The following is a 15,217-nucleotide window of genomic DNA, read 5'->3' as shown; positions in this document are numbered from 1 at the left end:
TTACAAGATATTCGAAAATTATCAGCATTTGGTAATTTAACCTTTGCAAAATTTATTGTAAAAGCAAGCAAATATCGACTTCAAACATGAATCATTACATAATTTTTGCTGTTGCATGCCTTTGATTATGGCTTTTTATAATTGGATATAAAACGCAAAAAAATTAGTAGAGCAAAATACACCATACTTATATTATTTCAAAAAATACTTCTTAATAATATATAAATATTTTCACATACAGTAATAAAATATTGTTTATATTTGACACAAAATACACGAAACAATAAAGAATTTTTGCGTTTTTATATACAAATTTTTCTTTTTGGATTATGTAAGAAGTAAGAATTTCATGTATATGTGGTTTATTTTAAAATGATTCACGTCACTGAAAAAAATCTTTTATGATGCAATATATCAAATATATATAACAGTATAATTAAGATTTATACACAAATTTTTTAACATTTTTTTATAGTTTTGTATATGTATAAAATTTCTATGAAGAAAATATTTGATTGACAGTTCAAATTTATAGCATATTATATATTTGGTCTTTATTAAATTATATTATATTACGAGTAATATCTTAAAATTTATGTCTTTTATAACATTTTCTTTTGCTTCTAACAAATTGTATATTTGGCGTGTGATTTAAAAAAACAGCCAATACAAGTTCCAAATAACGTCATTTGTACGCATAATGGCAGTTTTATATAACAGATATACAACACTAAATATATATACTAACATAAACTTTTTTTTACATATACCATTCTTACCTAACTAGAAAAATTCATAATAATTATTTTAATTTAAAATTTTAACTTGAATAGCATATTTTATATAAAGTAAGAATTCGATTCGAATTATGTATTCGCAGTCTTAGATGTAAATTTATCTTACATATACTGTCGATAGTTATAAAAATTCCCAGCAAAGAATCAATATCATGCACAAATTAAGTCCTCTGTACAAAAAATGAGTGAAAAGGTATGTTTGGTAAAAGTGGCAAGATGTGTGTTTTAATCTTCGTATAATATGATAGCTTTTATCGTAAGACTTAAATATTCTTTTTTGTAGTAAAGCATCAAAACTTTATATGAATATTTAAACTAATAAAAAAACCTAAATATTATATGTATGTAAAAAATTTATTTAAAATATGTTATTTAAGATACCATGTATATTGCACATATTTTACTTTGTTATTTTTTATTTTAGAGAACATCTTTTACAATATTTTTATTTTTGTATCCATAGTTTTTAAATGATTTATGGTCTTCAGATGTAAAAAACGCTCAGTAAAATAAAATATATGATGTCTAAATACTTTACTGCAAAAACACATACTGACTATACATAATATCTGCAACTCACATGTAAAAAACTTACATATAAGACAAAATTGTGTATATGTGGACTTCTAAAAAAAAGTTTCTATAAATATGAATATTTTTAGAAATCATCTTTTTGTATATTCTTATAGTTTTTATAATTATTTTTAATCGTTCTAACTCAAATACTGTCATTCACTGTCAAATTAAGTAAATTTTTAACAGTTTGTAGCTGCAATTCTTGAATATTTTGCAGTTGAAATATAAATAAACGATAAATATTTATGCCAATAATTTTGCATATGTTTCATATAAAACAATTCAACACAAAATTTTTGGTATAATATCAGATATTGAGATAACCACATTATGATTTAAATATTGTAATTTGTTGATGTTCTGCGTCTTTAGTACAGAATTGCTCGACAGTAATTATATAATATGTGCATTTTTTATGATAAAGATTTGAAATTTTTATAAAAATCAATTCTTGTATTTACGAATGCAATAGGAAACGAATTTTTATAATTCAACACTCATATTTAATGGTCATCTTTTATAAGAATAATACAGATTTTATAAGACTTCTCATACAAAAAATAGTTATAAAATGTTTATCTGTAATCTATAATCATATAAATATATATTATTATAAAAATCTTTTTTTATACAATTTTTAATAATCTTGAATATTTTCGAATTTCCGTTCTTTCAAGTACTTCATTTTATAGTTAGAAAAGGAAACTATACGTCAAATATCAAATTAAAAACTTGCGTTTATGTGTAAGTTTATTATGAAAAACAATTTTAGCTGGATAAAAATTTCTAAAAATAATAAATGTGCATAAATTAGAAAACAAACTGTGTATATATTGATACATTATATAACGGTATTTCTAGTAACTGCAGCTTTTTTTCATGTAATACTTATTGCCTCTTGAAAGTTCACAACATGTGATTATGTTTCTGGTCTAATAAATATAGCACAGCAATATACAGAATATTGTAAGAAGAATGCTATGCTTGTACTTTCCCCTAACTTATTTGAAGCTATTTATCGCACTTTTCAGCGATTAGAAGTTTTTACCAGACTACTGAATAGTTTTAATAGTAAAACATTTTCCAACATTCATAGAAAAAATAAAAAAAGAAGTAGCATAAATATAAATAAACATCTTGAAAAAAAGTATTAAGATTGTCTAACAAATTTATACAGAGTTATTCAATAAGTTAAAAGTATTCATGGAGCGATGGAGAAATTATAAAAAAGATATTGCAACCTAATAATCCTCATATTAAACAAATTGAAAATATTGAAAAAAAGAAATCACAGTTTCTGTGTAATAAAGAATCAGGTAAGCCTACATCCGTTAATAGTAGTACAGAGACGAAAATTCTTATAGTGAGGCCATTTATATTTTATAAACATAATTAAAATCAAATGTGTGTATTGAGTTTTTAACTTGTGTCTTTTACAATCTTTAAAATAAAATTTAACTTCTGTTTTCTAATAATTCATGTTAATCTTTTTTCACAGTGCAACTTTTTTATATTATAACAAGGGTAAAGGGTAAAATCATACATGATTGCTTTGAAAATCATTTAAGTATATATTGTGGTATATTTTTATGTAATTTATACAAATATTCAGTGAGTATGAAAATTATTTTGGACATGTTTCTTCAAATATATACAAGACCAAATTTATATTAAATCGTATATTATATATATCTAAATAATTTGTCGCAGATATTTTAGACATAGGCATGAGAATATCTTTTTGAAATCATCGCAAAATCTTCTAAAATATATAAATCTAAATGCATCGACTAATCTTTTAATGTTCTTGCTGTCAGAATTGTACCCATATCTCTACATCTAAAATATAATATTATGTTTTAAAAAGCATTCTTATGCATCAATATGAGCAAGATTGCATTTTTTATATTTAAACCATCTAAAGTTCTAGATATAATCCGCAAAAATATCTTCAAAGATTTTTTTAAAGCAGAAAATTTTACATTCTCCACAATAGAGTACAAGTTTCTATATATGCGATTGTATTTGAAACATTATTTTATATGCGTGATCGAGTTTTTTGATAGCATTATTTACTGCATAATAATAAATATTTCTTTTCTATCTAAAAACTGAAAAAATACACTTTTGATCGCAAATTTTTTTTAATTGGCTTATCTCGACATGAATCCTTTTTTACAATGATTTAGTATATATAAATTAGACTGTGGTCAAAGTCATACGAGTTGATCATAATAAAGAAATAAAATAACATTAAATCTATGTGAAAGCATGATTAGAAAGTAATTAGATAATTAAAGCAAAAATTTAGATAAAATGTATCATATATAAACAAAACATTATAATTTACAGCTTAAAATTACAACCAGACAAACCGTATAAAAAAAAATTTAGTAAAATTTGCATTGTTTGTTATTTAAATTTGTATTTTTTTGGGACTATTTACCTTGAATGATATCTTACAAAATGCTGGATTCCTATTCTCTACAATTAAAAAATAGTAAATATATTCATCGCAATAAAATAATTTTTTTTTTATTCAAATGTAATTTAAGGCATTAATAAACACGAGAATTTATATGTATGTATTTTTTATCTTTTATAAGCATAAATACTTTTCACATTAATTTTACGGGATATATTTATAGTGATCAACAATATAAAACTCATTATCTTACATAGCTTAATGTCCTTATGGTTTTGAAAACAAAAAAAGAAAGGAATTTACATACGTATAATAATTATTTTTATTTTATAGACATTATTTTGTATAAATCGGATTTTTATGGTTAAATTGCGTTCATTTAGAATTTTTCTATTGAATTGTTTTATTTTACAATATCAATAATTTAAACATATCTTTGAATAATTTATATATTTAATAAACATGTTCTATCTATTTTAATTTTGTAAATAATTATTAAATAGAAATAAATAGTTTTTAATATATTATTTCTCTTGTCATTAAGATCACAAAAATATCTAGCATTTAAGAAATTTTTGCTCCCAGAATCGTGAAAATAGTATATTTAATGTTAGAAAAATTATAACGATTTACTGAACGTTCTTACGCATGATTTTGAGCATAAAATTTTGATTACTATAATTACATTGCAAATATTATAGACTATTCTTCGTAAATATTGATGAACCTCTGTGAATATTATAGTGATGAAATAACTAGATTTTACTAAAATTTTCAAATGCTTTTTTTTGGAAATTTAGTCATATCATATTATATAGTAGATTCTAGAGAAAAATGCTTACATATAGAGTTATTGCAAAAAAATATTTTAAAAAAAACTAATTGTTACAAAAAAGTTATATACTTGCTGTATTGTTTATTCAGGCTATGAAAGCGAAAAAAATTAAAGTCCTATGTATTAGTTCTACACAATTTAAAATTGCAGTAATAAAACACATGTTCTAATTCACAGATTAGTAGGAGTAATTTTTTATCTTGAAAATTTTTTTCATGGGAAATTTGGATGGTAAAGGGTAAAAAAATCTTGTTGTTGCCTAAAAAAAGTTTTATTATATACATGAATGCCATCGCATCTAACCTAATAGAATATCTACATAACAAATAAATAACAAAATTTATTCCTTGCAAAATAAAAAAACATAAAGAAATGTTTTTTGTATTCGAAGTTTTCAGAATTAAAGGAAAAAAACAATTAAAATCGAACTTATTGGTAGAAAAATTTGACGTGATATAAAAAAAATATTATACAAGGTACTAGAAATTACAGCTACGATTTTTTCACATAATTTTCCTAAATAGTATCGCTATAAATCTGTTTTTTTAATGATTTTTTACTGAAATTGTGCATAATTTCTACGTTAAATGACATCGTATCTAACAAAACCTGTTTAAGTGTTTAGTATCCTTGAATATCGATAATCTTGAAAAATAAAATAAAAACGGATAACAAACTTCACACGTTTAGAGCAATATGTTAAGAATAAAAGCATTCAACATATGAATTACATTTTCATTGGGTTTTTGTTTTAGAAATTATTTTAAATATTAACTTTAAATATCATCAAAAATTGTGACTCTAAAAAACGTAAAGGATCTATAATTACAATAAAAACTATATCTAACATTAAAAACGCACAAAAAATAGCCTAATTACAATGAAAGTAATTTTTTTAAAACTTTTTTATGCTAACATGTTTATAACTTTTTATCAATTATAGATTCAATGACATAGTTAGCTTCTATATTGATTAGATACACTTGATGTATTTGATAACTTTCTCGATGTTTTTTTAATGACTGCTTTTATAATATAAATGAGTTAGGTAAAATTTAAGCAAAATGTATAAGCTTACATGTATGCACATAGTCGACCGGGATATAAAACTTGTAAATTATTTTGTTCGACATTTTGCGACGCCGCCATTTGCTTTATCATTAAGTCATCGTATATAGTTGCTATTTGTTTATCATTGATATAAAGAACTAAGTATAAGCATTACGTGCATTTTTTTTCTTTTACAACTTTTGTAAGGTGTTAAACACTAGGTTTTTCTGTTTCAGCGAATCATTATATATTTTCTTTTAAGTTATATGTACGTTTGATGTCTGTTCGTCTGAATTATATCAGTTTTTTAGGTACGAAAATTTCAATCCGAATTTTTTTTTACGCGGATCTCTTGTACTTTATGTTATTGATTTTTTTGTTTGTTATAAATTTTCACCCAATAGAAAACTTTAAAATTACAAAACCCTATGATTTCATTGTGCCGATGCGTGTTAAAATGTCTATATTTTCTACATCCTGTTAGGGTTGTCTATCGTTATAATGAGCTTCGTTTCAATGCGAACGTTTTATCCACACAAATAAGTCAACAATTTCCGTTTTGAATATGACAGAATATCATTTCTGCATTTGTAATTTTGTTGCCAATTTTTACATCTAAAATTGAAAAATAATATGAACCATGTCATGATTATTCGCTATGTTAATTACTTTGGCATTTTTTTCTAAATACACAATAGGCTTACTTTCTGCTTTCTCGGGGTGACTTGAAAATGTATTATCGAAATTATAAACATTACATAGATAGTCTTAAATTATTGGCGATGTTTCTTATGAATTTATCATTTTTGAATATTGATGATTTTTTCGGTATACTGTTTTAATAAATTCCACGTATATTTTTTTAGCTGTAAGATGATTTTATGGCGCGTTCTTTCTGTACTATTATGCCTTAGTATTAGTTTTTTAAACCTTATCATCAATCTATGTATAATAAAAGGAAGAACGTAAAGGGATAATTCGTAAGAAATATGTCTTAACTTATTTTTAAGCTAAATTTATTTTACTAGGATATAAACAAATAAGTCTATATCTACAATTTATGGGTGATTTTGAATTCTTCTTATGATATATATAAAATCCCCTGCATTTAGTTAAGTCTAAGATAAATCATCTTCGATTGTGTATTTGTCTGAAATAAAAAAATAAGTTGTCATTTTGACATTCGACTTGCCATTCTTTATTACACCAAGATACTAATAAGCTGCTAGTCGTCTAATCAATTTTACTACATATCCGTTAATTTATGGCATATGACTGACTTAGTTTTGTTATTATCAAGCGCTACAAAGCTCCAAAAGTTGAAGATTTTATCTGTCATAGATTTCATTTTTAATTGTGTTTTAGTAATAATATATGGGATACTTATGACAGTATATGATTTTTTGTATAGGAGATTGCATCATTTATTGCGCAGATTGCTAGGATAAATTTATGCAGCTTTCTGCCGTGTGGATATACACAAAAGACGAAAACCACTGGAAGCACCTTCTTCTAATATTATCCTTTATATATCTTTTATATTCTATTTTTTCATATTTAAATACAAGAAATTTTCACTTGTTCGTATAATTTTTTAATATCTGATGTATTATATAAGTATAAGTTTGAATCTTATTATCTCTAGGCTGGTTAATATGTTATATAATGCCAAAGGCTTTTTTGAATAGAATTAATACAGTAAATAGATTCTTATCCTAATCTTTCTGCAATTTCAATATCAAAAAAAGGTTTTTTGCATAAAAAAACTGGTGTTATATCGTTCACGTTTCTTGTGAAGATATTCTCCGTTTCTAAACTTCATTTTTCATGGTATAAGTAAACACTTTTTTTCCGTACTTATATAAAATCAAAATACACATGGCAGGAAAGAACAATTCCCTATTTTATAGTGTTAGAAAGTAAAGGGTATGTTTTTCAGAAATAATATATTCTTGCAATCTATCTATATGAACATTAATTTCATAAAGGTTGGTTCTTTGAATTTATAAAGTTTTGGCATTTTCTATATAATAAATATAGATTCAATCTTGATCAAATAGCCGCGAATTAAGAAGTTATTTTAATATACTATATAATCCTATCTCTGTTTTTAAGATTTGCATAAAATGGGCAAAGCTAGTCGCTTAAAAGATTATAGTTGTGATATATTATATTTTGCATCCACATTTTTGTCTGAAACTTATCGATTTGTTTATTTGAAATTTTGATTTTATAGTATAAATACAGTCAGTCCCTTAAAAACAATAGCTTATTAAGCTAGAAGAAGTTAAGTGTTCATTAATGTCACATCTTTAATTTTGGTCTTATCTGTATTTTTCTTCAATACTCTTACAGTTTCTGTAACCTAATTGACAATTTTATAAGATGCTCATCTATGTCTAGGATCATTTGTCTTGATCGCATAGTTATTCTTGGATTTAGATTTTCCTTTACCTTTAAATCACTGCAACTTTTGCAAACAATTTAAGTTGTTCTTTATATATTTCTGAAAGCTTAATTTTATCAATTTTTTCTTTAATATTTAGTTGTCTTTTTTCTGTTTTCTTGTGAGGCGTTTGTAGGTCTGTTGTGCGGTTTGCAGCAAAATAAAAATTTACATATTCTTAGGGTTTTGTGTAAATGTGAATTTATATTTTATCTTATGAATATTTTTGACAATATTAGAGTCAACTTTGTAATATGAAATTTTTCTTGTATTAGAAATTCAGAAATAATTGCCTTTTTTGTGCCAATATACAATATGCACTATATTCTTCCTACATCATTTGACTCTTCTTTACCTTATAATTCCAAAATGGGATGGTTCACTTGACTTTGTTCTTTCTCACTTATCAGCATTGTTTTGTTTTGCGATAAAATATTTGCAATTTTTGTCTATTAATATCATAATTAAATTATTTTCTTTTTCTGGAGGAACAAATTACATTGGAATTTTCCGTTATAATATTTATGGAGTTTCTGTAATCCGCAGCCTGGTATATGATGGATACGTATATGTGTTTCCACAATAGCATCTATAAAAATTTCATTTTATTTAGATTCTACTGACTTGAAGATGATTCTTACATTAGATGCTTTGTGTATTTTTTCAAAAATATTGATCTTTTTAAAAATGCCACCACATCCTTTTGCTCGGTAGCAGTCGCTGTTTCGCATTTTTTTCATTTGAGAATCACGGTTAATAAGATTTCTTTTTATATAATATTATGCATTATATGTTGATTTCCTATATATTTTTTTTATATTTTTAATGTTAGAAAATATTTCAAGTTAAGTATGAAGGAGTGTTTTTTGGTAATGATTTCTATAGAGAATATCAATGTTGAATTATCTGAATTAATGGCAATATAACTAAACAAATATATTTTTGATGTATTCGCAGAAATTTTCCAATTTCTTATTGAAGCTACACTAAAACTAGGCTTCCGATGCGTATGATTTATGATCACACAAACACAAAAACTTTTTTGTATTCAAAGGCAACAAAGTTTGTAATTTTTATGACCATTAATTCTGTTATTAGTTGTTACCTTAAAGACAAAGTAAGTGAGGTTGATTATTTTGATGAATCATAATATTATTATTATATTAATAAGAAATATTTCTCGAGTGTTATATATAAAAAATTACAGTAGAGCATTAAAAAAAAGCACAATTTTTTACATATTTATATCCCAACTGCGATCATTATATTTTAAAGTTAAATCTTACGACCTTTTTTATTGTTTTTTTTCGTATCATCACTATTAACAAATATTTTGATAAATTCTAATACTTGGCATAGAAATATAATATCTTGTGGAAATGTGTCACTCTTTATTTTTTGTATTGCTGGTAGAAAAATTCATGGATACAATGTAACAAATACAAAAATGTATTTTTTTTAAGTATGTATTACCTATACACGAACTCTTCTTTTTGTGCTTTAAAATTCTATAATCTGATGTAGCAAACAGCCACATCAACACATAAACTTTTATAATTAGGTGATAAAATATATTTAAGACCTTTCCACAGCTATATTTAAATGATCATCATAAAAAATACCAATATATGCAGTTTTCTTACACGTTTAAGATCATTTTGATCTTCTAAATAGACTTATATTTTAATCAACCGAAACCTTAACAGGGGTTATTTGTTTTTGTAATAATGCGAGATTAAAGTTTTGTTGCTAGAAAAAATATATTATTTATAAAAGGGAAAATTTTATGTTTAAATTTGTTTTTGAATACATTTTATTATCTAATAGATCGCATACTCTTAAAAATATTTTTCTATTGTAATACTTCAGCATCGAAGTTTTTTTGTTTATGAGCCCAAGTTTCATAAAAAGTTGATGGAAATGTATCTGATATCTTTCGGTTATTCTTGCAGCAAACATTGTTTTGTAAATATGTTTTGCTGCTGATTTATCAACTATAAACAAAGAAAAATAATGCCTTTTATGATTTTTTTCTAATTCCGAATTAATTTTTTTGTCTTATATTTCTAGATATGCTGTTTAAATTATATTCATGTTTCTTTTGATATTAATTTTAATTTTTAACATAATTTTATTTTACTTCCATTCTCTAGGACGTAATATTTTTACTATTCCATTTCTCAAAACATAAAAAATCACATAAGAAAACTTTTCAAGCTTTTTTAGTTTATAGATCGTTGTTTTTTATTTTGATCCGGTTTTTTTATGTTTAAAATTGATCATTAGGTTGATTGATGTTTTTTTGTATATATTTTAAAAAACTGGAATTTTGCATATTATTAATTTTCAAGTGTATGGTAACGCTATCTTAAACAAATACAGAAATTTGCTAAATTTACGATTTGCTTTTTAAAAATATTATTCTATATTCATAATAGATGTTTTATATATGAAAAATATCTATTTAATAGTAGAAGACCACTTTTTCTTAGCACTAAACATAGTATTTGAAACAGTTTATTTCTTTTATTTTGTATTCAATTTTTTATATGACTTATATTTTTAACAGAAATAAAAAGGGTGATAAATAAAAGAAAATAGCAAGAGAAACTATTAGCAAATCATATCAGATTTTACTCAATACGTTCTTTAGAGCATTCTTATTCAAAAAAACATATATATCAATGTTTTTTTCGATATGTTGAACATTATGAAGAATAGTTTAAATAGTATGTGTTTGTTTTATTATGATCTTGATGTGTTTATAATAAATTTTAAGTATCTTTATAATATTTTGGTTTTTAAATGTAAGTCATATTTTTACCTGTTTTTACATTTTATTTAACTAAAAATTTATGGTTCTTTTGAAAACATTCTAAAATTTTAAAAATAAATAACGCAGTTTTATGGTCATTTCAGTTGATGATAATGTACATTGACAATATATTATGTCAAAAAAATTTTAAACAACACATAAAGATTTATACTCATAGTTAAAGGTATAATGTCTCTTTTACACATAGAACAGAAAAAGCACACATACTTTAACAGCCGGTGGCAATTAGTATATAACGTATTATAAAATATATAAACGCTTTTACTATACAGATCTTTGTTTCCAAGACCAATGATTTTTCGTATACTCTCTGTACATGTTTGCTAAAAAATTTTTCGTGCGACGGTATAGATCATATGCTTTTTATAATTTACAAAATAGAGTGTATTTTTATATTTGCTTAAATTTAATTTTAAACAATTAAATTAAGTTAATGTTTTCTGCATCAATGGTTATATATACTTGAAGCATAAAAAATTTTATATATAAGTATATTTATATGTGTCTGTTACTAATATTTATGCATTCATATACATCCAGCGTCTTTTAGAATTTTTAATTCTAAATATATGTTAACCAGAATACGATGACCTCATAGAAGTATTATAGACATATGATGTTATTATTCATAAAAACTTATGCAGCTGTAAGGTTTACTATATAATTATAAAAACTCATAATTTAACTTTTCACTTTTCTTGAGTTTATTATATTGCAATTTCACAGTTTCTATTAAAAAGTCTAGTAAAAAATTCTAAATAAGCAACATCCTAGTTTTTCTTGTACTGTCTTACAACTATACTGTCCTAAAAATTACTAAAATTAAGAATTCTTTTATATGTATATTTATGCATACGTTTGTATTATTATAATCTCAGAAATATTATTTAGCTCATTTTCAATGATATTATTAACCTCTAGAACTCGCTACAATTAAATTTAGTTTTGAAGACTCTATCAAAGGCTAATCAAATAATATACAGTTATAATAGACCACGTATTTGTACACAATATAGATTTCTGCTGAAATAACTTTCTTTTTACAAAAAAAGGGATATATGCACATAATATGCTTTCAAGTTCTTTTATTTAAAGGCTTTCATGTCCGAATACATACTCATTGCAATACGGCTGTTCCAATAAAATTTATGTGTCTTATGTTAGAAAACATTCTTAAGCTTTATGAATAATTTGTGATCGTATATCCACACGACAAGTATTTTTATCATTGTAAACATGTTAAAACTACATTTTGTTCCAATTTTTACGTAAATTCTTCTTATTTCTAATATTCATTTCTTTAAGGCTGCACTCAGTATGTATTAAGCAGTATTTTTGTTATAAAAAAGGTTTATTATGGATAATTTGTGACTCTAAATTATTTTTTGTAATCCAATCTTTTTGTATGAGAGGATATAGCTCACATTTAACTTATTGCAAATTTATTGCTATAAACATCGACCATGCTGATTTTTTTGTTTCAATATAATTTCTGCATGGTTAATTTACGAATAGGTATAAATACACATATTGACATAAATATAAGTTTATATTATATTTTTTGTAATCGATTTATTCATACGCAAAAATATTTAAAATAATGATAAAAGTATACTGTGGATTTTTTATCTGTATTTATTCCTAAAAACCATGCTTTTTATTTCTACTACTGATAAAAAAAGTCTTCTATTTATTGGAAAAGTTTATACTTATTAAAGTGCAGATAAGTACAATTCATTAGTAGCAAAATATTTCATGATTTCATGTTTGTAAGCACAAATTCATTGAATTTAATTTTTAGTTATATTTTGATATGATTCAAAGCTTATAGATTATAATTTTCTTAATTATATTATAGTTTATTATTAAAAATAAAATTTAAGCCGTGCAAGTCAACAGCATAAAAAAATAACTCTTTTTGGGTTACGGCTAAACAAGATTACAATTTTTGCATACAAAAACCTTTATTTTACAACTCATCAGTATTAAATATAATTTTTTTTTGTTTTATAAATATGAGATCAAGAACTTAGCAAAAATTTCGCAATGTTTTTTACGTCACTCATATATCTTCTTTGTAAATTATCTTTTTCAAATCATATATATCATTTTTTTTCCATGATTCTGTTTCATCAGAATAAGTTATCGATTATTACGTTTATTATTCCATAATTTTGAGTACTTTATTATGCTCTGTGGTCATTTGATTCATTTAACGCGTAAAAGTAAAATTTTAAATTTACTGTACTATTTTTTGAGATTTAATAAAATGTGTTATACCGTATATTTTTATTCTTCTATATTTTTTCTTTGAATTCAAGTCACGATCATCTGAATAAAATAATTTATTCTTGGTAAACATTAAAAATTATGTTAATATTAAAATAACAAGCCATAGATTGGGTAGAAGATTTAAAAAAAAAATATTTAAATTGATGGTCAAATTACAGTAATTTTTTCATTTCGCTTGTTCATTAGTATCAAAAATATTTTTTATCATATTATTTACTCATGATTAAAATATTGTAATCTTGGTTTCGAAGTGTTGTTATTTTTTTTGATTGCTTTATAAAAAATGTATTTCTGTTTTTTTTTCAAATTATTTTATTTTTTTTAAAACCATGATATATATTTTTTTAACACGACTTGTTTATTTCATTCTTTAAATAAATTATTTATTTATAACAATAAGAATGTCATATTTCTTCGATTAATTTTTTTGTTGTTTCATAAATTAGTACGTTTTTGATAATTTTTACAGGGTATCCTTGCAAATATAATTACAAAACATAATTATATAAGCCCAAAATGTTATAGCTATATCTTTTTTTGAGAATATTGTAATGTCAAATTTTATTAATTTCTATCTTTTTGATGAGTTATCTAATATATTGTAAAAGGGATGGTGGAATATGCGCATTGTGATTGATAGAATTTGAGTCTACGAGCGTGAATTATGCTAAACAGTATTTATAAATGCATTATATATATATTCTGAATATAAAAAGAATCTTATTCTTTTATTTCATCATAATTCTAGTATTTTTTAATTATTATGCAAAATCGATTTGCTGTTTAAAATGAATCTATCACCTAGAAATTTGTATGTTTTTATAATCATCTTTTGTATTAATCAATATTGGAGCGTGATTTATGGTAGTAATTTTATCTTTGATGTTTCTATATCTTTTGTGTCAGAATAAAATTTTTGTAGCGAATTCGCGTTTACATATATGTGTTTTTTCAATTATCTTTTTTAAGACTTTTCTCTTTAAAATCTTTTCTGCATGATGATTTTTTCTGTTTAAACTAGAGTATTAACAAAAATGTCCTCATATTCACTTATTTATGAGTCTTACATCTGTGTTTTCCTATATATTACAGTCGAAACAACTAGCCTAAATAAGGTAGTGATATTCCTCTCTGTAGATTTATAATCACATCCGTGTTTTTTTCTATATAAAGAATATAATAAATGTTATAATATTTATTTTGGTTTGTTCTGTTATAATTTACTGCCATTTTATATGTAATAAATTTTTTTAGCAAATTTTTTTCACTTTTATGTTCTAACAATATTTCACTTCAAGCTTAACTATCAAAATAGGGCTGATATATCGTCTTTATACATAGCTTATTTTCCTAAATATCAACCTCTTTACACTTTATTTTGAATAACTGATTCATGTATGGGTCAATCAAAACCCAGCTATTTGTGCATGTGTTCTTCTTTTTTAGAATCGCAAAATCTTAAAACATAACATATGTAATTTATAACTTATCATTCCATTTCATGACACTGATAGTTTAATCTAATAGTTAAAAAAATATATAAAAAATTCAACGAGGTTGTACGCTTATTAGTGGAACCTGTAATTTAAAATAAAGAGCAGAGGTAATAAGGATAACATTTGTAAAAAGAAAAGTATGTTTATATTTGATGGATATTTTTTCATATGTCTTGGTTATGATTTTTATTATATTCTAGATATAGTTAATCAATATTATCTTTGGTTTTTTAATTTGTCATTCGCATGGTAAAAATAATCAATATTGTTTTTTACGGTATTGTGACAAAGGTTAACTTATCTATACAATCGGATTATAAAATTTTAGCTGTGACTTATAAAAATATATTTTTGAAGTTGTCGCCTCTTGATGTCCAATATAAATACAACCATGTTGAACCCAAATACAATTATCAGATTTATTCGGATTTGATTCCAAAAGTTACATCTTTATCTACACTGCT

This window comes from Rhyacophila brunnea, unplaced genomic scaffold (assembly GCF_057557595.1).
Source record: "Rhyacophila brunnea isolate RB1 unplaced genomic scaffold, BYU_Rbru_1.0 scaffold_180, whole genome shotgun sequence".
NCBI classification, from domain to species: Eukaryota; Metazoa; Arthropoda; class Insecta; order Trichoptera; family Rhyacophilidae; genus Rhyacophila; species Rhyacophila brunnea.
The sequence above is the reverse complement of the archived record's forward strand: the minus strand, read 5'-3'. Positions refer to the sequence as shown.